Source organism: Hemicordylus capensis, chromosome 3 (genome assembly GCF_027244095.1).
Source record: "Hemicordylus capensis ecotype Gifberg chromosome 3, rHemCap1.1.pri, whole genome shotgun sequence".
NCBI lineage: Eukaryota > Metazoa > Chordata > Lepidosauria > Squamata > Cordylidae > Hemicordylus > Hemicordylus capensis.
The window spans coordinates 254661600-254683563 of NC_069659.1; positions in this window are offsets into that span (position 1 = coordinate 254661600).

Sequence of the window (21964 nt, forward strand, 5' to 3'; positions counted from 1 at the left end):
ATAGATAGATAGATAGATAATGCATCTGGGGGAGAAGAAAGATTGGTGAAAATCACCCCTTGCTTGAATAACAGGATGCTAAATTACTAAATGCTGCAGAGGCACTTTACATGCAGCACCTCTGCACTAATAGTAAGCACGTCAGCCAGTGAAACTCAGTTCCAAGCAAAAATATTACCTGCTTGCTCCCCACTTACCCAAGTGGTTTTTAAATCCGTGGGTCATACACAACTGGACAAAATCCTCAATAACAAGTTCTTTATAGACAGAGAGCCCCTTCGGTCAGCCAGCAGCTTCTTAAAGTGAAACAACAACAGAATCCCCCTAGAGGCTTGGCTTGGCAGAGCATACACAACATTCCTCTCCCCTCCCTCCCCAAAATAATGAAGTCCTACAACACAGAACAATAACAATGAGCACATTGGAATTGAGAACAGGGAAGAACATATCTAAAGGTTGAGTCTGTCAGCTGGTTGACTCATGTGAACAGGATAATGCCAGGTTGGTAGCACTGAAACTTCAGTTGAACCCTCTGGGGAGGGGTTGGAAACTGCAATTTCTGAAGAAAGTTGTGAGTCCACACAAACTGGCTGGAGGACTTCTTGGTCACTCATGGCTAGAGCAGGAGGGCACATTGACTCTCACATATGGAGGACACCACGAGATTCTTTGAAGTGTGGTATTTGAGGAGTCAGTAGGGACAGTGACTCCATGGTGGTATACAGTACAGTGATGGTGTACAGTTTTGTGGTGAAACTGTACCCCAGATCTGTTTGATGTGGCAATGACAGATGACATCAAGTGCAACTGAGACATCATAAGAATACGGTCCTCTCACCTCCTGGATGGTACCTGGAATCCACTTGTCCTTTCCATGGTAGGCCCAAACAAAAACATGCTGGCCTATGCACAGTTCCCACAGCCTTTGCTACCATTGCTTTATCTGGTTGGTTAGTTTGTTGATAACAGCTCTATGCAGGTCAGGCTTCAAAAAGTCTAGACAAGATCAGAGGTTGCAACCCAGAAACAAACTGGCAGATGTTTGGTGGTTTGAACTATTTACGGCATTCCTATATGCCAGTAGAAAATTAGGCAGTTTGGCCTGGCCTTCCAGGGTTTTTAATTAGTTTTAATTGTTTTAATGGTATAACCTGGTTCCCAGGGTTTGTTTTTTTAATTGTTCTGGTTATTTAATTGTTGTTATGATGTTTTAATTGTTAATTGATGTTTTATATTGTTTATATTTCTGTTTTAATTGTTATTGGTTTTAATGGTTTTGTTTTATTTGTAAATCACCCTGAGCCACTTTGGAAGGGCGGAATAAAAATTGAATGAATGAATGAATGAATAAGTAAATAAATAAATAACAGATAAACTAGCCTGGTTGGTCCTCTGCGGCTCGCAAGGCATGCTTCATAGTTTGGATGAAGCATTCTTCCAACCCATTCATAGCTGGGTGATAAGGTCCACATGTTTGATCCCATTTTGCTTCAGAAAGGTTTGAAATTCTGTAAAAACAAATTGCAGTCCATTGTCTGTGACCAGATGTACAGGCAGTCCAGTTCTAGCAAAAAGGCTCTGGAGAACATGGACAGTACTTGCAGAAGTTGTGGAAGACATACAAAACACCTCAGGCCATTTGGAATAGCCATCCATCAACACCAAAATATTGGTACCCAAGAAGGGTCCAACAAAGTCCATGTGAATGTGTTCCCATGGTATTGTGGGCCAATTCCATGGGTGCAGAGGTGCCAACCCCAGCATATTCTGAACCCTCTGGGAACCAGGACAGTTTTTCGCTAACTGTTCAATTTGGCCATCTATGGCCAACCACCGGACATGACTCCTGGCCAAAGCCTTCATCTTAAGCATGCCAAGGTGTCCAACATGTTTCCTCCAGCAATCAGGGTTGTAATTTTGTAGTAATTATTACTCAGCCATGGAAAACCATAATGTCATGCCTTCGGTGAAAAAATGATTTCAAGTGCTCTCCAGGATTCATCTTCCAACCCCTTAAGGTAGCATCATAGACTTCCACCAGTACACAATATAGGCCTATTTCTTGACATAACACTGATTATGTAATTGGCAAGATGTTCATTTGTGTCATATTGAACACTTCCACAGCAGAGAGCATGTCTCGATGGTTGCGGTCTTCCTCTACAATGACAGTTGTGACAGGCGAAGGGCAGTTGTGACAGGCCATCCACATTGCAATGATGAGCCTTTCCTTTGAACATAACATCATATAATGAGCTCCCAAAATGATGCCCAACACTGAATATGGGCCACTGCCATTTCCTGAATACTTCATAGGATGGAAAATGGACAGCAGAGGTTGGTGGTTTGGAACCAAGATGAACTTCCTGTCATAAGGGTAATGTCCAAATGTCTTAATTTCCCAGATAAAGGCCAAAGCTTCTTGGTTTAGTTGAGCATAGTTACACTCTGCCGCAAATTAACTATCTGGAGGTGAAAGCTATGGGTCGCTCCATGCCATATACAAAGGCATCACAAGCCAGACTGATATCCATTTCAGGATTGTAGAGTCAACACTTGTTCTGATGTAACAAGTCGCTTAGTCTCTTGAAACGCCTGTTCAGTGTTCAGACCAGTCCCAACGCTTTCCCTTCTGAAGCAACTGATTCAAGGGACAAAGTACAGTCTCCAGATTAGGCAGAAATTTGTCACATAACCAATAAATGATTGAACCTGTGAGATGTTCTCTGGACATGGTGCTCATAATACAACTTTTATTTTGTCAGGTGATTTGTGTAGTCTTTCTGCATCAATAATATGTCCACAGTATATGACTGAGTCATTGGAGAACTTGCATTTATCACGATTCACACTCAGTCCATATTCTTCTAGGCTTTTTAGGATTTGTTTCAGATTATTTAGATGATCTTCATCACTGGACCCTGTCACAATAATGCCATCAAGATAGTACCTACAACTATGTATACCTTGCAATACTTGATCCATAGTCCTCTGCCACATCACAAGCGCTAATGCCATTCCAAACACCAAGCAATTGTACTGGAACAGTCCTTTTTCCATGTTGATGATCAAAAATTTCCTATGTGCTTCCTCCACTTCCATTTGTAAAGCCTATGCTAGATCTAGTTTACTAAATTTCTATCCACCAGATGATAAGAAGATATCTTCAGTATGAGGCAAGGGGTAATGTTCAAGTTGCAACATAGGATTGATGGTCATTTTGAAGTCAATACAAATCTGTACTGAGCTATTTTTCTTCATGATGGGAACAACTGGTGTAGCCCACACACTCCAATCAACTTTAGCCAATATGCCCATGGTTTCAAGTCTTTCAAGTTCTTTTGCTACAGCATTATTCATAGCAAGTGGAACTTGTCGAGCTTTTAAGAATTTTAGTTGGGCACCCTCCACCAAAATGATGCAGGCCTTAATATTCTTCAGCTGGCCAATATCATGCCCTAGAACCTGAGAAGCAGTAAACAAAAGGGTGTCCAGCTGTGCCTATGCATCTGTTCTCTGAGGCACTTGGAGAGTCTTGATGGATTTGCTGTCTAACTGGATTGCTTTTAACCAACTGCATCCAAATAGCGCTGCCTCCCACATGGGAACAACATATAGGTTTAAATTTTGAGACAGGCCATTATACTGAACTGCCACAGAACACACTCCAAGTGGGGTTAGTTTTTGTCCTGTTTAGATCTTTAGTTTGATGGCTATTGAATGCATGTGTACATTGTTGAATTTATTTTCATACTCTAAGGAATAACAGACACAACCAAGCCAATGTCTAGTTCCATCAAAAGTGCTTTGCCCTCTATTAGATGGGTGATCTATATGGGTTCTGCATCCTCATCTTGAAAAGGGACAGTCTATAAACACAATATTTAAACAGCTAACTCTTCTTCACTGCTTTAATCACTACCTTCTAGTATCCATGTGCCACAACAGCTGCTCCAACACTGCTGTACATCACTGCTGCTGCAATGTTGTTGGGCCTTATTCTTGCTCCTATGTGATGTGTCAGATTGACACACTGATGGTACGTGCCCTTTTCCTCCACACTGCCAGCATGTCATATTTTGGAGGCGGCAGTTAACAGACTTATGTCCTGGCTTGCCACAACACCTGCGTTTTCCCTTGGGTTCAGTTTTGCCCTTTTGACTCAGAGTGTAATATATGGGAGGCTCACTCATACTCACAGCTTACAACTCCTGTGACTCATGGGTAGCTGCTTCCATGGATGAGGCTATTTCTAAAGCTTTTTAAAAGGTAAGGTCAGATGATGTTGGGAAGTGTTTCTGAATCCTTCCATCTCTGAGACCACAAACCAACTGATTCCACAAAGCCATTTGCGAGGTGTCTCCAAAGTTACAAGATTCTGCTAGTCTCTGTAACACAGTAGCATAAGCCACAATGGTTACCCAACCTGTTGAATCCTTTTGTGAAAGTAAAAACATTCAGCAATCTCCAAAGGCTTAGGTGAAAAATGGTCCTGTAGCAACTTCACAAGTTCAGCAAAGGACTTATAGCATGGCTTATCTGGATATGTCGAACTGCAAAGCAAGCAGTATGTTTGACCTCTCATGTAGTTTAATAGTGCTGGCATCTTCTTTTCCTCTGGAGTATCATAGGGTACAATATATTGCCCCAGGTGCTCAACATATGTGGCCCAGTCCTCCACAGAATCATCAAAATGGTCCATACTTCCTCTTTGGGAACCTATATCTATATATTTCATGAGGCTGTTAACCATTTCACATGTCTGCCTTCACTGCCTACAAGGGGACCTTCCTTTAACTGACTGCAAAAAGGCCTTGTCGGGGTAGTCCTTTGCAAGGCCTCTGGGCCTAAATAACCAACAACAGCTACTCACATGTACTTCAAGTGCAGGAAACAGCAGTACCACCATCCCAGGAGAATCCCATGCTCATCACCACTGTTAAGTCCATAGGTCATACACAAACTGGACAACATCCTCAGCAACAGGTTCTTTATTAACAAAGAGCTCTTACAGGCAGGCAGCAGCGTCTTAAACAACCACAGAATCCCCCTAGAGGCTTGGCTTGGCAGAACATACACAACAGCTGGAATTTCCAGAGGTGCAGTGTGATATTCAGAGTATGGCTTCCTGAAGAAGAGATCACTGGAGCCTTATGGTGTCTTGGAAATATGTATTAACAGAACTGTAAGTATTAGATGGAACTGAAATAGCAAGCACTCCTACAAGCAACAAATTACATCAGTTCCCAGAGAGTGATCCTGCATCTCTAAGTGCTTCAGCAATCAGCTCAGCACCTCTGTTCCAGTCTTCCAAAAATCTAGTTTGTTTCTGTCTTTGTTTCATACCTTGCCTGAAACTGCTTTCACCAAACACTCATACATCTGAAGTGGGAGGGGCATCAAAACCCATCCTATCAGGTAGATGTAAATAGGTGATAAGTATTGTCAGATTCTTGATGCATTTCCCCAGCAGGGTACTTTAGGGCCATTTAATGCTCCATTTAGAAACATTCTTGAGCCTTCTGCACTATTAGCTAGTGTTTAGCTGAAGAAAAGCATTAGCTAGCTTTGCTTAGTTTGGGGCTCTCATTCAGGAAAGGAAAGGACTATTTTAACCTCAAACTGCTGAGGTGCAGCAGACCTTTGTTTTTAATTTATGAATATTCTGCTGATACAATAATAGACCCTTTTTGGGGGGGGGGGTTCTGGTTTAAGAGACGGTTTTCACTAATTATTGAACAATGTGAGTAAGGCAGCAATCCTAAAGATGCTTACTTGTAAGTCCCATGAAACTCAGTAGGATTTATTTCTGAGGCCACGTGCTCAGGAACAGGCTGTACAAGACTTTCTATTGCCTTTGTTTTCCACAGTTATAATGTTCATTTATCTAAGATTGTTCTCATTCCTTGATTTCAATTAGTTGTAGCCATAAAAAGAACTGGATTAAAATGGCTGAGCTCCAAGGAGAGGTAAACCATATGTGATTACATACAATCACTGTTCACAGATAAAAATGCGACTTTTTCCACCAACCTTACTATAGGAAATCAATAGCAGTCAGATAAGACACTGGAAAAGATGGTAGTATTGCTTCTGTGGAAAGTATTACGAAAAGCTCAACATGATCCATTCACACATATGTCCAATACCCCTGGCCTGAATGTAGCATGCCATTCATTTATATTCTGTGCTGCTGCCAACCCAAGATTAATGGAAATTGCAAGGAGATTTAAGTGAATAGAGTACCAAGTTAAAAGACTTGGTTTTCACAAGAATGGCTTCCCTGTCTTTGAGGTAGCAATTATTTCCTTGTTTGCTCAGGTGTGCCTGTCTCCTCTAAGGACTTGTTTTATAATTAAGATGGGGGATCTCTGGACTGAATACCCCGGGGAGCCTTGAATTAGGACATTTCTTTCAATTTCTCCCTAAGCTTTACATTTTGATTAAAAACTTGGTAGGGGATGTACTTCAAAGACTACCACCTGACCAATCAAAGTTCTTTTAATTGTACCCAAGTAAGTACTCCAATCAGCTAAGAAGAAAACCTCAGTCATGGGCTGCTTTCTCCCCATGATCATTGCACATTCTGAATAAACTCTGGTGTTAATAGTTGCAGGTTTGGATCTTCAACTTGTTTTACTCTTGGTTGACTCAGTAATTACTCCATGAGATGCCATGGAAACCATCTGTAGGGCTGGAAGCTGGTGTCTCCAGGATCATGACTAAGTGACTGTATCACTTCAAAAGGTTGTTCACATGACCTTTCTTCTAAGAACCAGGGAGAGCTGATGGAGAGGCAGGCTCCTACCTGCCTCCTTGCACATGATCATTGTACAGCTAAGGGCTGTGTCACTCACCATGGCACACAACCAGAGCTGCAGAGAGTGGTACAGCCAGGAACTGAAGGAGGAACTCCTCCAGAATCCCACAGTGCACCAAGCCAGGAGCACAGTGCACTGGGGGATTCCCCAGCTTCTGGGTGCGTTTCCTGCCCAGGTTTGTGCACTATCAGGCTGCAGGTAACCTGAACATGCACATAACCAGGGACTGGGCTTCTATCTCAGTGACAGACCGGGTAAAATACTGGGGCTAATCAGCAGGGCAGTGCTGGGATTGGGCCTGTTCTTGGCGCTCCACATGGGCAGCCATACCCAGTATGAACATGAGCAGCCATACCCGATGCTCATGTGAACAGCCCCAAAGTCTACTTCTAGAAACTGTTCTACTGTTCTAGAAACATTGGGTCAATGCCAGCTCTTTAGGGAATTTTGACATATCTAAGGAGTCAGATATGCATTGTTATCTTATAGTTTAGATCAATGGTTAATTAGATCAATTTTGTTGTAAGAGCCTACTATCCCTAAAGTGGATCTCTTTCACTGAATGCTTAAAATTTTTGAGGTTGCAAGAGCCCGGAGGAGCAATAAAGGGATGCATGAATGACCCAGCCTACATATTGGCTCTTAAAATCAGGAGTACACCTTGAAGTCAGATATATTGCTTTGGTTCTCAGATAGTAATGAATCTTGTTTCCAGGAATCAGTTCATTAGGCACACAAAGCACTTCTTTTTACTTCTGTAGGAAAGCAGAGAAGTGGTGTTTTAGCCTTCTTTCTTTCCACAGTTGGGATATACAGTCAGTCTGCATGGCTGGAAGTGATGAAACTACAGGAAGCAAGTAGATTCCCTGACACATGGGTTTTCCCTCCATGGTGTAAAATATGTGTTTTTAAACTGGCATGTGTTGAGTATCTTTCACAAGACTATTTCCTATATGTTTTCATTTTAACTGATTGAGCCTTATATAGATGTTTAGAATAATATTACTGGCTCTGAGCCTTGAGGGTAAATGGGCTGGAAATCTCAATAAAACAGTCTTATACCCTGATTAGAAATAGTCATGTAACTCAAATTGCAGTAATGTTTTCTCTCTTCCTCAGCATCAAGCTGTGACCTTGTTTTCCAAGTTTTTGCTTAGGGCTAGAGCTCTGTTCTTGTGTACTGCCAAGCTACCAGGCCCACAAATTAAAGGCTCATGTTTGAAACGCTATCAACTCCTTAATTAACTTTAATGATACCTCTGGGTACTGTTGTCACACATCTCAGCTGCAATAAAAACCATTTAAAATGCCTATCAGAAGTCTATATTTATCCCGTCACAGCCTAAGTTGTTGGCTGATATTGGAATCTCCCTCACCATCTCCCACAAAATCAGAGTTCTGTGATAATCAGACAATGACAAAATTCTGAACTTTGGCATGATAATGAATCATTTCAATCAATTTCCTTCATCATAACCAAAACAAGACTCTAATAAGATACAAAATCCAAGATGAGAGATATGTGTAAGAATGGAGGAGTGAGTTCTATAAATGGAAAGAATAGCAGGGCTGGAAATGATAAATATAGAAGCCCTATTATGTTCAGCATTGTATGAGTGTTTGTTGTACACAGGTATAGTGGGTCACACATTATGCTGAACACAGATATAGCAACACCCTTCCTATCTATATTATGCATTTGAGGGGCCTGTGTCCAAGTTCACAGGTACAGTCATCCACACAAAAACGTGTATGTGTACAGTGTACAGACATCTGTGCACTTGTACAACATAATGTCTGAATAGAACTATATACTGACTGTCTGAAGTATGAATATGAGAGAGGCGCGGAGCAGGAGGAGATAGAAACCCAGTGCAATCTACTCTGGCTGACAGTAGACACCAATCTTTCCTTGCACAGCTATATAAGATCTTGTATTAACTAGAGACAGAGATCTTGTATTAACTAGAGACTAGGTAATTTTGGAGCCTGAACCTAAAGGCCTTTGGAGGGCCCCCCTTCCTCTGCAAATTCATGCTCCACCAGGCAACCACACTACCCAAGACAGACTAAAGAGGATTTGGGGGGGGCCAGGGGCTGTGGAGGCCCTAGACTTTGGCCCTGAAGTCCAGGGGTAAGAGCACCTCTGACTGGAGATGCCAGGGACAGAACCCAATAACCTATACTGTACATGCAAACTTTATGCCCTACCTCTAGGACCAATCAATTTGGCTTGAAAGTCTGGGATCTCATTTTAAAAATCTGAAAGTACATTATCTTCTCAGCAGTACACTGAACATGGTCAAAACATTTCTGTTTATCTTTCATGTGCTCATATCCATGTGGATATGGTGTGAAACAGACTGCTTTTTCCTACATATTAGTAATGGCTTGATAACAGTCTATCATCTCCCAAATCAGGTCTGTGTCACTAAGAACATTGGCTTTTGGGGGGTAGCTAGTTTTCACAACAAGGCTATATTTCAAGTTCATCTAAAATGGTTTCTAGAACAGTAGTAGATTTTGCTGCATAGTTGTGATAATAAAGACATCTACTCCCACCCCAACAAATGGATTCAGAAGAATCTCGTGAGGTGGCCATTCAGCCAACCTAGCCGAAAACATGTTGAAGGTCTAGATCAGGGCTGTCAACAAGTTGAAGGTCCAGGTCAACTGCCATCCCACAGGCCAGATCCAGCCTGTGGAGCTCAGCAATCCAGCCCCCAACAAGCTGCTGCTTCCCTCCCCGGCGCATGTCCCCCACCTAATCGCCTCACTGCACTCCCAGACTGTTCTCCCAAGGCTTGCACCACTGTGGCAGTGTAGCCTTTCTCAGCTTGGCAAAAGGACATGACTGGCTTGCCGGCTGGCTGAGCAGGTCACCTCTTTGCTCCACCCCTTGCAGCAAGGAGGCAGGAGTAAATGGGAAAGAGACTGACTAGACCTACCTGGGGGGTAAACTGTGGGGAAGGTTTGCCCTCCCCACAGCATGGGGAGGGCAAAGCCTCCTGCAGAATGAAGTCATGGAGTTGCTGTCTCCTCAGTTTGCTGCCTGGCACTCAGGGATTGTCCAACAGATGAACAATGTAGAGGAATTGGGATATTAACTCCTTCCTGATCAACACCAAAATACATGGTGGGGTGGGCTCTTTTTTCCTGCCTTGGCTCTGAGAAATGTATTTCCCCCTCTGCCTTCAGTCAGAGACTGTTAGAAAATCCCCTGAAAAAGGGGAAGCAAGCAGGATTTAGTGCCATGTGGTGTCAGGATGCTGAAGTCCTGTAATGAGAAGTTACATAACTGAGCATATTCTGGTGTAAAAAGTAGTGCATTCAACTAATTTGTGGCAGGACTGCCAATGCAAAATTTGCTATCTGCAAGTCATTAGGAAGTATTTCTTCAAAAAATACAAACCTTTCCCTGAGCATATTCTGTGCATTCAGCACAGTGCATTCAGCCAATTTAAATGGCATGTCAACGTAAGGAGGAAGAGGAGAGGGGGGAAAGAAATGAAGAACTGAGATAAAGAGAGTGGAGGAGGAGGAGTGGAGGAGGAGGGAGAGTGGTGGAGGAGGAGTGGAGGAGGAGGGAGGCAGTGTGAGGCAGGTGCAAGACTGTGTGCAACTGCCCAGAGGCACATTGGAATCAAATCTGGCCTACCACCCGATTTGAGCTTGACACCCCTGGCTAGGTCTTCCATGCCAATATATTTTCTTAAAAGAATAAAAAACTGTAATTTCTGTGGAATAACTACAAAAAGTAATGAACACACAAAATGCTATCCCACATAATATATCCATTTTAATTGCATGCAGAAATTAAGCAGGGGAAGTTCCTCTCATCACTGTACTCCCATACCAGGAAAAACTACGTCTGCTTGATTTACCAGTGTCAGGTTGCACTTTAAAAGCATATGAGCAGTGTCCATAAATTAGCTGATCGTGATACATTAATCATTTGGCAGCAACATGTTTTAGGTCAATCAACAACTCACTAAAATGGCAGGATAATCTCTGGATGTCTCCTTTTCAAGTAACACTTTGCCTTTTCTATGCAACATGGTCAGAACCAAAGTAAATTTGCATGAGCAGTAGTTCACAGCCAGCAGGACTAGAATTGCAAGTTTCTGCCTTAATTAGAAATGGTAAATTTAATTACTATAAGTACAGTATTTGCTTTCCAACAATTTTGATCTGTTTAATTTGTCAAAATGTCAAATTTAATATATACAAGATTATGAAGGCATGAAAGAGAAAATATAACAAAGGCTATGATATGTGGAAAAGAATAAATGATCACAGCAAAATTTGCTGCTATTTTAAGCCAAACAATCTGTTTGACAATGATATGAAGTATGCAGTATAAGTCATCTAGTCAAAGTAGATCTTAATGGGGTGTTTTCTTTTCCTTGCAAAAGGAAAGTGCTGAGAACTGCAAAAAATACTGCATTCAGGACAGCTTCTTAATTGCCAAATGTTTGTGCCATATCATCAATACCATGGCTCAGTATTGCCACCCTTCTTAGGAATATTTTCATCTAAAAGCTACAGCCTGAATTGCCTGTATGGGAAAATATTGCATTTACCCATTCATTGCAGTTTGTAATACTGTGCAATCCACTTTCAAATAAGACAATACTTTAAGTGACTTATGGTCCACCCATAGAAATTATTTAGAAATCCTGGACAGGGTCTTTAAGCACATGAAATAAAAATAAAGAACATCCTGAAGATATTCCTCACTGCTGAACAAGCATCTCACATCTGGGACTAGAAGACAGGGCTTCCATGTCAGATTTCTAGTTTCTAAGTACTGAAATCTTATATCGCTCTTCATAGAAATAATTGCTGTGTATTTCATAAGCCCTGAGGTCTAAACTGTATCTAAATATTCTATAGCCTGGAGTTAAACCTGGCGGAGGTTTCACTTTTTAACTCCAAATCGCGCTGCAGACGTTTGTAAAACCATGGCCCAGAAAACTCTAGGGCCCTCCCTACTGCCTGGCCACCAAGGCACATCCCAGCAAGCTTCACGGCCCAACTGTGGACAAAGCATCAGCATGTCAGTGGAGCACCTGCGATTGGCCACAACCTTGAAGGGGACATGTCCTTTGCCCTCTGCTAGCTTAACAGCTTAACTCCCTCCTCACTCTACTGCTAGCTATGCTGTCCTAATAAGTTTTCTGCAAGGCAGTGGGTTAGAGGAAACAAAATGGTTTGAGAAAGAAAGCTGCCTCCATGAAGTGCAGAGATGGAGGAGAGGGAACGTGCGGGGGAAGGCACAGGAGGCAGATCAAGCTGTGTGAGGATCATTTTCTCATGTTCTTCTGTTATGAAATGATGTTCCTCCCACCCCACCAGGAGACAATAATGTTTCAGAGAAACTGAGGGAGAGAGTGATCTTGCCCTCCCCACCACCCATCTCACTCCCCATCCCTCCATTGCCTAGGTGAGAAAAGGGGAGCTCAGCACTTCTAACTGAAAGTAACACAAAGGATTGAGAAAGAATGATTTTACTTTACTGGGAAACAAAACACTTTACAGCAGCTTGAACCCGGGAGTAGCAGGAGGGTTGTATCTCCTTAAGGTTCCCTGAATGTGAAACTGTTGACAGGAAGAATGGAGAAGAGGAGGATGGCATAGGCATGGTGCTATGGCCGAGAGGCAGCCAGTGAAAGCTGTAGTGAGAATAGAGCAGCCAGGTCCCTGGGTGGGTCTGCGCCATCACCTCTGTGGTTTAGATTGGAAATCAGCACATAACTGCAATTATGGTGGCTCCTTGAGTCAGACATAATGCCTTAGTTGCAAAACCACAGTTGTCAGCGGTGAACCTTAGAGATAACCAAAGGTTCAAATTGGAGTTTGGAGAGGCAAACCCGAGATTATTTTTTATGCTTACCTGAGGTTTTGTGGGTTTGTACGTAACAGATTTCCAACCTCTGCCCCAATTAACTGCAGTTATCCATTACATCTGAACTGGGCCCATGTATCCAACAGGAGCTGGATGGCATGCACAAGTATGCAGACATTCCAGCTGTTGTTTTTGAGAAGGCTGGTTTCAGCTGAAAAGAGTACTGGGTTTTTGCATGCTCTGTAGTGTTTATGACAAATGCAGTCCGTGATCTTCACTACCATTTCAGAATACCTTCAGTAACTGCAGAATAGCCCATCCTTTGACTTTTGTAATGGGATAAAAAGGCATGAGAAATCCTGTTTTTAAAAAACAAAAACAAAAACCAAGGAATTGACTTGTTATATCAAGTACTAATTATTGCTTAGTATACAAATCCTCAATTAACACCATACTGTTGTATCATATCCAGTTATCTATTGTTGTTTATTTGGACATTTGTCCCAAGGGGGATCCTGTGTGGGGGAGGAATCAGAAAGGAAAGGGAGGGAAAGAAGAAAGAGAAAATGGACTTGTTGCTGAATAAACCTTTCATTAAATCCACATAAGATTTCCTTGTGTGTATGAGGAAAGCACCTATAAAACTGAAATTAAAAATGTCACCTTTGCCCTCTTCACGTGCTGCTGCTTCTCCAACTGGGACTAGACCTTTTCTCTCCTTAGAGAAGCCAACAGAACCACCATTGGGCCAGTGCAGATGGTGCATCCAGCCATCCCCTCCCACCATGTGATACAAGACATGAGCTCTCACATACCCCCTTCTTCCCAGCAACCCATCTCAAGCCTCATAAACACATGGAGAAGACAACTTTGGAAACCCTGTCTCACATTAAAGGAGCATTTAAATTGAACATGAGAGGCTATTCATATGGAGAGAAACCCCACCTGATTATGGGGCTGTGATAGCATTCCCAACAATTCCAGATAAGCCAGGACATCCTGTATTTTCAGGGGGGAGTGGTTATCCCATCTGGGACACCATTTCCCCCTTTTTTTGGCTTCCCACTCTCTCTACCTTGCCTTCATAGCATTGTAGTAAAGATAAAAGGTGTAGGGTGACTATGTACACCGCACTGAGCTTTTTGCAGGAAGGATTGGGTTAACAAGGAGGCAGGGATGCCACTTGTTCCCAGGGTGGCGTGACTCTGAGGAGCTGAGATAGCAGCTCGCTCACCTCTGCTTCCAGCAGGATGGGGGGGAGGAGGCCCCTGCTCAGTTGTTCTCCCCCACTCAACTCCCCACTCTCAGCCCATGCACTCCTGGCTGAGCTCACTTGTTTCCCTTCACCAGAAATCCCAGCCCGTGGGTGACTTCATTTACCTGGCGGTAGCCAATCGGAATGACAAGGGGGAGGCACTGAAGAGTGCCTCAGGCCTTCTAGGGAGTTATTCCAGTGCAGAGACCTGGCAACCTCAAACCTAGCTCATCACACTCTGTTGCTGGCAACAGAGGCGTAACTATAGGGGGGCAGGGGGGGCATGTGCCCCGGGCGCCATCTTTTCTGGTCACGTGGGGGGCGCTGCCATGACAAAAAATATTTTTATTATTATTTTTTATTTTTTGTTAATACAAATGTTTCCTGCTCAGTGCAGCAGCGCTGCAGCAGTCAAGGGAGCATGTCGGCGCCCCCTCCACCACGAGCGGTCCCTTCTGCGCCGCCCGCGCCCCCCCATTGCTTTGCTGGCGCCTGGCGGCCAGTCAGTGGTCTGGCTTGGCGGCGGCGGCAGGCGCTTGTGAGGAAAAACCTAAGTATAATGTAGTATGTTGGGGGGGGCGGGGGGGCGCGGGGGCGCCATTTCAGTGCTTGCCCCGGGCGCCGTTTTCCCTAGTTATGCCTCTGGCTGGCAAAACAAATGGTTGGGTTATGCTAAGCAATGAGGGAGGGGGCACCTCTGCATGTGGGCTAAGTGTATTTTTTACACACACACACACACACAAACCCTCTTTTTTCTTTCCTGAATTTCCTGTGTCTGTGATGCCAAGGGAGAACCTACAGTGCTTAATCAGTTTTTAAACTCTCTTCAGCACTCTATCCAAAAGTCACAAATACTGGAGAGAGGGAGGCTCAAGCATGCTTTTGAAAATGTATTATCATGCAGACCACTTGAGTGACACAGAGGTGTTTGAGAGGAACAGGGAAAGAAGTCACATTTCTACTGTGGCCACTTTCTGATGGGTCTGTGTGTAGGTCAGTCGGTGGCATGGAAGACAAGAATGGTGGCAGTAGCGGCGGCAGCAGCAGAGAAGGCTAAGCTGGCCTTGGCAGCAGCCTATCAGTAGCTGCTCTGGGATAAGGTGAGAGAAGCACCAGCCAGAAGAGACAGTGCAGCTCGCTGAAGCTGCTCTTCTTTGTCCCTGCCTTGGTTTTTATGAAAGGCCCCACCCCTGACATGGCTCCGCCCCAGATGTCCTCCCCCACTTGTGTCCCTTATTCGGGCAATGGAATATTGGCAGCCCTGGGCTGTTGATTGGCACAACATGTTGCATGTAGGTGGGATCAGTTTGTACTGGCCCTGCCTTGTTGAGCAGGAGGAGAAGCAATCAAAGGGGGAAAAGGAAACTTTTATTGTATTAATTATCCACTATCTTTATTTAATAAGTTCCTCTGAATCCTTGTCAGCTGAAGAATAGGATAAAAATAATGCTTTGTGTGTGCACACGCACAAATGCATGAGAGAGAGGGGGGGTCAGATTAATCATTGGATTGCAGTAGTTAAGGGTCAGTACTGAGAGATCTGCTCTAAACAGAAACATGTTTTCTCAGAACTTTTATTCTAACCCTTCTAAAGGTTGACTTTGGCAGAGGGGAACCATACAATACATGTAAAAGAGTGTGAGCTCAATGAATTGTTCATGTTTTTTGTAATAGGAGAGGAGCCCCTTTAGGGTGAGACAACTGGAAATAAATAAATGGTGAATAAAGGCATAAAAACCCCATTTTCTCATTTTTCTGCTATGGTTTCTTCCCCTGCTCCTCAGCTTTAGAATGCATGTGTGCGTTGGGAACCCTGTAAAAGGAAATTCTATTATTTTGCTAGTGTTTGACAAATAAACATCTGTATGGCAAAAAAGCAAGGTAAACAGTTTTAAAACAAAACACATTTTAAATAAATATCAAGTGCCTATTTTCTTTCTGATACATTCATCTTATTGCCAGCATACATAGGGGCTATTCACACAATGGAAGAAAATCGGGCTAGCCTCTGCTAGCCTCCCGCTAACCCGCCCCTTAGCCCGGGTTTGCGGAGCGAGTGCTCCGCAAACCCGGGCTATCTGCTCGTGAGTAGCTGCGGCATGGCTCTGCACCACAGCTACTCGCAAGTAGACCCCCGACCGGGAGGCGAAAAGCCGCCTCCTGGCTCCGGGGGTCTCCCCAGTATGCCCTGCGTGCTCGTGCAGGGCATACTGGGGCTTCCAGGGGCCGCATGCTCCCCAGTCCCCACCAGCTCCATCTCGGAGCCAGCAATTGTGTGGGTGGCTGATCCGGCTGCCCAGGGCTCCCTCCCCGCTCACAGCGCCAAACCGGGTCTCTCGGATCATGAGACCCGGTCCATAATGTTTCACTGGGGCTTTTCTCACAAGCAGCTAGCCCAGGCTAGAGCAGCCTAGCCTGGCCTAAGCTGCTTGTGTGGCATGCCAGGATCAGCACAGAGCCCAGTGCTCCTGCCCAGCCAAAGCTTACTTTTTGACCCAGCTCTTCGCCATGGTTAAGGGAGTGAGGGCTCCCTTAACCCAGCTTCTGGGATTGTGTCTGTGCTTGGGCTACAGACAGCCTGAGGAGACACACAGACTGGTACCTAGAGCACCCGACCAATGTGGGGATCCTGCAATGCACCATGTTCGGCATGTGGTGCAACTTGGGATACCCAGAGGCTGGGATGCATCACCAGGCCTCTGAAGCTCAGATCAGCCTGGCCCAGCACTGCTTGTCTGGGAGCAGGGTCTGCGCTCCCAACAACATTTGAAGAATCATCTGGAGGGAAGGGAAGGTTTCGCAGCCTCCCCCTTTGCCCAGACTCCCACACAGCTCTACTGTCAGACACCTCTTCATGAGGAAAATAGCATATCAGTTTTTAACAATGGTTTTTATAAGGGAAGAAGCTTCATTAGGAATAGCTTGACGGTTTGCCCGCAAGAAAACAATGCTCCTTTTGGACAGCAGAGAGTGTGCACGAACAAGTAAGCAAACTGCTGGTAATGCACTGTAGGCAGCAATGAGGAGAGGCTGACAGATGAAGCTGCTGTGAATGCCTGCAAGCTCCATCCACACTGCTTCACCGGCTAATCAGAGCCACACCCCAGAAGGAAGCTGAGACCTGCGAAGGGGAAGGGGCCCATTTCAGGACCAGTATGGTAGGGCAGCAATGAAGGTGAGGAGAGAGCCGATAAAGTGATGGGATCAGCAAAAAAAAAAAAAATAAATAAGTACAAGCTAAGAGTAGGGGTGGTGGGAGCAGGTGAGGTGGGGCAAAAGCAGCAGGCAGGAGGGCTGACACATGGGGGCATGCCCATACTTAGCAAACCATGCTGCACTTGCCACCTGAGGCCATTGCCTCACCTGGCTTCATGCAGGATCTCTCTCTCTCTCTCTCTGAATCCTGCTTCCCCTGTGTTCAGCCTACATCGTTCCTAGCTGTGTAAAAGGCATTGGGGGAATCACTGCCAGTAGGAAAAGCCCAATAAGCCAACTCATGAAACTACCTTGGAAACAAAGTTCATATGGTTTCTGGGTTATTTTGAGACGCCGACACCACCTTCGGGACTCAAAAATTTAATAGTAACATGTAGAGAACACGATCTATGTGCAAATAGTGACTTTTCACCTGAAATGGCACCCCTGAATCCACAGAACTGCATGTTAAATTTTCTTCCTATATGAAAATATGAAAGTCAGTGCTGTCAGTTCTGGCACTATTGCTCTGATATGGCAGACCTCGTCTTGGGAGAGAAAAGCTGTCTGGTCTTATGGGGCACCCTGTAAACATAATAAGTTTGGGTATGGGGAATCTCTAGCTTTTTACATGTGTGACAGGAGTTGAGGACTGGCTCAAGCCCCCCACCCTCACTGCCTTAGGTGGCATAGTGAATTGCCACCCCAACCCGACTCCTATGGTATGCATACTGCACACCAGTTGTTGCCCACTTCACCCGCTCCAATTCCCCACACACAGGGACATAGCAAGATTGGAGTGGGCCTGGGGACCGGATTTTAAAATAGGCCGCTCACTGCAGGCTGGCAGAGGCCCTGCCTGCCACACTCGCACCCAGAACTCACATATAGTCTCCCATTCAAATGCAAACCAGGGAGGACCCTGCTTAGCAACGGGGGCAATTCATGCTTGCTACCACAAGATGAGCTTATCAACTTAATTGATAGGAAGCTTAAAAGATGAAATCTCATAGATCATACTGGAAGTCTGGAACCAAACAACATCCAAAAAACCTCCAAGCAGTACACTCACAACTAAAATATGCAGCCCTTGAAAAGGCAATGTTATGGTAATGCACTTTACACATAAACATGGCATCCACATTAGAAAGGTAAGCCACGGAATGGGATGGGAGGATAACCCCTTCATACCACACATTCATATATATCCAGGTTTTTTCAATGATTTTTAAGCAGAAGTAAAAAGTGCTATGCACCCACACATGAGTGGGAAAACTTTTAGTGGGTTCCTTCTTCAACCTACTTTTCCTCCTTCCCTCTATCATACTTTGGGCTACTATCATACTTTGGACACATTATGTGAGGACCCAGCACCCTTGAGAAGTCTATAATGCTGGGGAAAGTTGAAGGAAAAGGAAGAAGAGGACAACCAGCAGCAAGGTGGATGGACTTAATTACGACAGCAATGAATGCACCAGTGAGAGAGACCTTAAAGGCCAAGTTGAAGACAGATCATCCTGGAGAGAATCTATCTATGTGGTCGCTAGGAGTCGACACCAACTTATTAACTGTGTTTGTAAGGGTTTAAATTTATGTTTTGAATTATTATTATAGCAATGGTAAACTCTATAGCCGATGATTCACGAAGAGATGTGTGCGGGAAGTCCATTTTTGTGTATATTGTAATGAATGACAATATTACTATTGTTAAAATTAATAAAAATTGAATTGGGGGGGGGAAGGAGTCGACACCAACTTGACAGCACGTAATCAACCAATCATCTCCTCCATTCACCATTTCACACCTTGCTTCCCCCAGCCCCCACTCCATCCCCTTTCTCGTGATCTCCCCCTCTTTTTTGCACGGGTTTTCTCAATTCACAAACATTGCACTAGTTCTCTCTCCTGCCTGTATGTTTGCTTTTTAAAATCCCACTTGATGTTATCTTCCCTCCCTTTTTGGTGAGTCAGTAGCCCGCCCCAGCCACCCCTTTCCTCATCTCCCTCATTCCCCCCCCCCTTTGATTTCTCAGTTCTCTTCACACACATTGTACTTGTTCTCTCCTGCATGCCTGCTTTTAAAAATCCCCTTTTATTTTATCCTCATCCCTTCAGCCAGCCATCAGCCCACCTCTCACCCCTGCCCCTTTCGTTCTCCTCGTGTCCCTCATCGTTTTTCCTTTGATTACTCAACACTGTTGCTTACTTCTGTTTATGTTGCTTCTTATCTTGTGCCCTCCTTCCTTCCTCATTCCTCCTCCATAGTAGGAGTCAGACTCAGCACAGCAGTTAATGCCCTCCAGCACTCCAGGCTCCAGCCAAGCCAAGCCAGCCATTCCCTCTCGCTTGCCCCGCTGCCTGCCTGCCTCGTGTGTGTTTTTCGTGGGGATGGCTGCATACTAGTGATGTCACTCACTCTCAGTCTCTCCTCTCATCACATGAAAGACTGGAGAGATTGGCTGGGAGCAACAACCAGGCTGCCTGGGACTAGGGAGGAAGGGAGAGCCGGCGTGTGCTTTGAGCGCCAGCTGGGTGCAGGAGAGTGGGCAAGTGGGGGGACCCTGTAGGCCTGGGGCCAACTGTCCATCCCCCCCGTCCAATGGATGCTGCACCCCTGCCCCCACAGCCTGATTTTCCTGCCACCTCAACTGATCTCCCCCTGATTTTGCTCCCCATCATTGCAATACACAGAACAGAGGAGAGCTGGTCTTGTGGTAGCAAGCATGACTTGTCCCCTTAGCTAAGCAGGGTTCACCCTGGTTGCATATGAATGGGAGACTAGAAATGTGAGCACTGGAAGATATTCCCCTCAGGGGATGGAGCCGCTCTGGGAAGAGCAGAAGGTTCCAAGTTCCCTCTCTGGCATCTCCAAGATAGGGCTGAGAGAGATTCCTGCCTGCAACCCTGGAGAAGCCGCTGCCAGTCTGGGTAGACACTGCTGAGCTAGATGGACCAGTGGTCTGACTCAGTATATGGCAGCTTCCTATGTTCCTAACACACCATGCACCAGTTTTCCCCTACTCTTGATCTCCCTCCTCCCTGCCCAATCTCCCCCTAACCCTGCCTGTTCTCCACCCCACAATCTCCTCTCCTCAACTGTTTGATATCTCCCCCATCTCCTGTTACTTGATGGTGGCAGAAGTCACTCTCATAGGAACATATGAAGCTACCATATACTGAGTTTATCAGTACTCATAGCTCCATATTGTCTTGTGTAGGTTATATTTCTACAAAGATCAGACTGAGAATTCCACATAAATGTATAACCCTTTTCAACAGACCATGATTTTTTTGGTTAGCATTGCAGGAGCAGTTTCTTCCTTTGCATTAAATGTGGAGTGCTATAGCTGTGAAATCATTAAATATAAGCCAAGTAAAACTTTTCTACAGCCAAATCCTCTGTTGAAAAGACTGCAATAAAGAATGTTCATTGACAAGCAGAGGAAGGTCCCACAGCACTTAACTAATTTTGTGATCTGAGACTCCAATGATAGCCTTGTGAATAGCAAAGGGAAGAGAGTCCATTTTCCTCCTGGGCAATCAACACTTCTGGAATGTAAACACAAAAGGTCATATTTGCTATGTGCTCCAAAATTATCCCTCTGTGTCAGCTATCAATGCAAAGTGATTTTGCTGGCAAAGCAAATAGCAGGATGTACAGGCAATTGAGCATCTGTATGAAGGGAAGCACTCCAAGTCCACAGAGAGGTAAATAATTGATAGGGAAGTACTGACTTTTCATTTATGTAGCGTTCTTTAAAAAACACACCTCTAATGTGCACCAGAGTGAATCCAGGGCATTCCAGTGCTAAGGGAGGTGAGGTCTGCTCGGGCAATAAGCTAATAAATGTAGTGGCAATCCCTATTATATGTTACTGGAATGTACTTCAAATGTGTTCAGCTAGTCATAGGTATTGATACACATGCACAGCAGGTGAAAAGGTGGGACTTGAAAGGGACCATAGCTCAGGGATAGAGTACATCCTCTGCATGTAGAAGGTGTAGACTCTGGCATTTCCAGGTAAGAGGATCTCAGGTGACAGAACTGAAAGAAGTCTCTGGAAAGTTAGTGTCAGAATAGACGATACTCTGTTAGATCTGTTAATGGGTCTGCATGGAAGTGTGGTGGTCACCACTCTCGGTGGCTATGCTTTAAGCCAGAGGTTAAGAATGGACAACCACACTCTGGCCTCAACCTTGATCATGCCCGTTTCCAAACATAGGGTAGCGTTTGAGACAATGGGGAACTTGGAGGGCTGCTCTTAGAAATTTGGGTTGCACCTGCTCCAAAGGGGCAAGATTGAAGGAGAGGGGAACAGATTGGGCCCCATAAAGGAGTTGCACCAGCATCTTGGCCTCAAATAGTTTATGCGCGGCAGGTATGTACTGGCCTCCTCTAGTCCGTAGGAATCTTAGTATGGTGGTGGAGGTCTCCTGGGCAGAGAGGGTGACATGGTTGCAGTGGGCCTGGAGACTGTAATGTAATCAATAGTACTTGTTTTGGAACCAGATAGGTACTATATTCTCCTGGATGGTCCTCTGGAAAAGTGCCATTTAAAATATGAAGGTTGAGCCTGGTGGTCGTTTATCGTTTTAGCTAGGCAGAGGCCTGCAAAGTTTGATCTTTGGTCTTTGGAGAGTTGGGAAAGGGAGGGTGCTCAGTCTCCAAGCAGGGTGGGGGAAGCTGGTGTTGGGAGAATAGTGTGTAGTCATCAGGCCCCAGTCTGGCATTGATGTCACCAGCACTCCACCCCACCCCCACCAATACTACCAGTCCCTCAGGGTTGGCCAGCAGGAGTTCGGCTGTATATTGATCAAAGTAAGACTATATAGTGCTGATTTCAG